A 3,528-nucleotide genomic window follows, 5' to 3' on the forward strand; every position below is an offset into this window, starting at 1 on the left:
ACTAGTCAAGGCTGCCTATATTACGTTGGTTTGTTGTGAGTGATCATAGCAAAAGTCTCCCGCCGTCACCAATTCGCAGTGGCCAGCGTGGTTATGAAAACTGGCCGAACCCCAGACATGAATAAGGACACGTTTTAGGCCTTTGTCCTGCAGTAGACAAGAAACGGATGCATTTGTTGTTGTTGAAGATTAGACCCCAGATTGTTTGCAATGACAACAATATGGAATAAGCACATGTTGAGGAAAATATTTCAACTTATGAATATTGATGACAAAACTAAGGAGGCTCATATCTTCGGCCACTTCGAATTGCCAATATAGATGTCAAAATTTGAGTTGGCCTACTCATTCAAGTGGATGTTTTAAGTTATTAACACCCCCCCCCCCCAAGAGGTCCATTTGATGATGGATTCATATCCGTATAATGGTGTCACACAACTGAGGTCACCACAAAGATTTAAATATATTCATTTTTATCGAAGACAACATCGTGTTGCTTCATATATATATATATATATATATATATATATATATATATATATATATATATATATATATATATATATATATATATATGTATATATATATATATATATATATATATATATATATATATATATATATATATATATATATATATATATATATATATATGATTTGTGCGTGTATGAATATGTGTGTGGGTCTGTGTGTATATGAATGTGTATGTACGCTTGAGTTTGTTCACCTTGTATATATGGCTATAATGCACCAGAGAGAGAGAGAGAGAGAGAGAGAGAGAGAGAGAGAGAGAGAGAGAGAGAGAGAGAGAGAGAGAGAGGTTGTCTTTTAATTCACCTGAAGAAAAATAAAACTTTAAGACTGAATCATAAAATTACAGAAAACAAATAGCTAACAAGTTTTGGGGATAAATTGTAATTGACGACTGATTTCCTTAGGCATTTGCAAAAGCAAGTGAAGTGTATTTCTTGTAAAGGATCAGCATTTATTTGTACACCTAAAGTTTCAGATCCATAAGTTCAGTAAAATGCAATTCCCTGTTGACACATTTAACACAAAAATGCCATAGAAGCATAATTTCGCACTTACCTCTGTGAAGGATGTCTAAGTTGTGTTTTCAAATTCCATTTCAACGTTATGGTCTCTTATCAATAGAAGGATGGTGTCAGGGTAAAAATCTTTCTAGATTAGTCGAACGCAACTGTCTGGGCTTTAGGTTTCATCTGGAATGTTATACATTAAATTGATAATTTTCAGAATTACAATTTTTGATTGTCAGGAATAACCATCACTAAACTTCACTCATTACAATTGTCACTAAATTATACCCATAGACAGAATATATTTGGCTAACACCGTTGTTTTAAAGGCTTCTGGGTAATCATATAGAATGAGTACAACTGAATCCCCAAGGAAAGAATTGACCCAGCAGGTCAACTTTTCAATGCTGCCAGACGCACGATTAATGGCAACAGCAGACAGCACAGAGAAAGACAAAACTCAATTCCCATAAACAGTTTTTTCCGTCATTCTCACATTGTCTCGGTACGTAAAAATAAGAAAGAAACTTAGTTTAGGTGACCAAAAATCCTCTTAAATGTTGCTAACTGTGAATAGATAATGTCTCCCTTTCCATCGAGTACGAGAAGTCCTATCCAAACAAGACGAAGTCCAGCAGCTATGTCTTCTTTGAAACAGGTTTTGCAGGATCGTAAAAGGTGGAGGACAAGGGAAAGGTACAATCCAAGAAAACCCAAATGACTTCAGACCCCCAATAACAACCCAAGAAAACATAAATGCCTTCAGACGCACACCAACAAACCAAGAAACCCTAAATGCCTTCAGACACACAACAACAACCCAAGAAAACTCAAATGCCTTCAGATCCCCAACAACAACCCAAGAAAACCTAAATGCCTTCAGACGTCCAACAAAAACCCAAGAAAACCTAAATGCCTTCGGACGCACAACAACAACCCAAGAAAACCCAAATGCCTTCAGACGTCCAACAACAACCCAAAAAAACCTAAATGCCTTCAGACGCCCAACAACAACCCAAGAAAACCTAAATGCCTTAAAACGCACAACAACAACCCAAGAAAACCCAAATACCTTCAGACACCCAACTACAACAACCCAAGAAAACCCAAAATGCCTTCAGATGCCCAAAAACAACCTTAGAAAACCCAAATACCTTCAGACGCACAACAACAACCCAAGAAAACCCAAATGCCTTCAGATACACAACAACAACAAAAAAAACCCAAATGCCTTAAGATGCCCAAAAACAACCTAAGAAAACCCAAATACCTCCAGACGCACAACAACAACCCAAGAAAACCCAAATGCCTTCAGACACACAACAACAACCCAGGAAAACCCAAATGCCTTCAGACGCACAACAACAACCCAAGAAAACGTACAAAAACAACCCAAGAAAACCTAAATGCCTTCAGACGTACAACAACAACCCAAGAAAACCTAAATGCCTTCAGATGCCCAAAAATAACCTAAGAAAACCCAAATACCTTCAGACGCACAACAACAACCCAAGAAAACCCAAATGCCTTCAGACGCAAAACAACAACCCAAGAGAACCCAAATGCCTTCAGACGCACAACAACAACCCAAGAAAACCTAAATGCCTTCAGACGCACAACAACAACCCAAGAAAACCCAAATGACTTCAGATGGCCAAAAACAACCTGAGAAAACCCAAATACCTTCAGACCCACAACAACAACCCAAGAAAACCCAAATGCCTTCAGACGCAAAACCACAACCCAAGAAAACCCAAATGCCTTCAGACGCACAACAAACCAAGAAAACCTAAATGCCTTCAGACGCACAACAACAACCCAAGAAAACCCAAATACCTTCAGATGCACAACAACAACTCAAGAAAACCTAAATGCCTTCAGATGCACAACAACAACCCAAGAAAACCCAAATGCCTTCAGACGCCCGAAAACAACCCAAAACAACCCAAATGCCTTCAGACGCACAACAACAACCCAAGAAACCGTATATGCCTTCAGACGTCCAACAACAATCCAAGAAAACCTAAATGCCTTCAGACACACAAAAACAACCCAAAAAACCTAAATGCCTTCAGACGCCCAACAACAACCTAAGAAAACGTAAATGCCTTCAGACACAAAACAACCCAAGAAAACCCTAATGCCTTCAAACGCACAACAACAACAACCCAAGAAAACCTGAATGCCTTCAGACGCACAACAACAACCCAAGAAAACCCAAATGCCTTCAGACCCCCAACAACAACCCAAGAAAACCTACATGCCTTTAGACGTCCAGAAACAACCCAAACAAACCTAAATGCCTTCAGACACACAACAACAACCCTAGAAAACCTAAATGCCTTCAGACGCACAACAACAAACCAAGAAAACCTAAATGCCTCCAGACGCACAACAACAACCCAAGAAAACCTAAATGCCTTCAAACACACAACAACAACCCAAGAAAACCTAAATGCCTTCAGACATCCAACAGCGCCCAAGAAAA

General features: G+C 38.8%; 1 protein-coding gene across 1 annotated transcript in view; it reads right to left on the reverse strand.

Annotated features, from left to right (window-relative positions):
• The window catches only part of LOC137622916 (probable G-protein coupled receptor Mth-like 1), a 96,402-nt gene extending 95,019 nt beyond the window's left edge, over nt 1–1,383 (reverse strand). The window contains exon 1 of the mRNA XM_068353478.1: nt 1,090–1,383. The gene's annotated coding sequence lies outside the window, so the exon portion shown is untranslated. The remainder of the gene's footprint in view (nt 1–1,089) is intronic.
• Nucleotides 1,384–3,528: the final 2,145 nt, after the last annotated feature.

This window comes from Palaemon carinicauda, chromosome 30, assembly GCF_036898095.1.
Source record: "Palaemon carinicauda isolate YSFRI2023 chromosome 30, ASM3689809v2, whole genome shotgun sequence".
NCBI classification, from domain to species: Eukaryota; Metazoa; Arthropoda; class Malacostraca; order Decapoda; family Palaemonidae; genus Palaemon; species Palaemon carinicauda.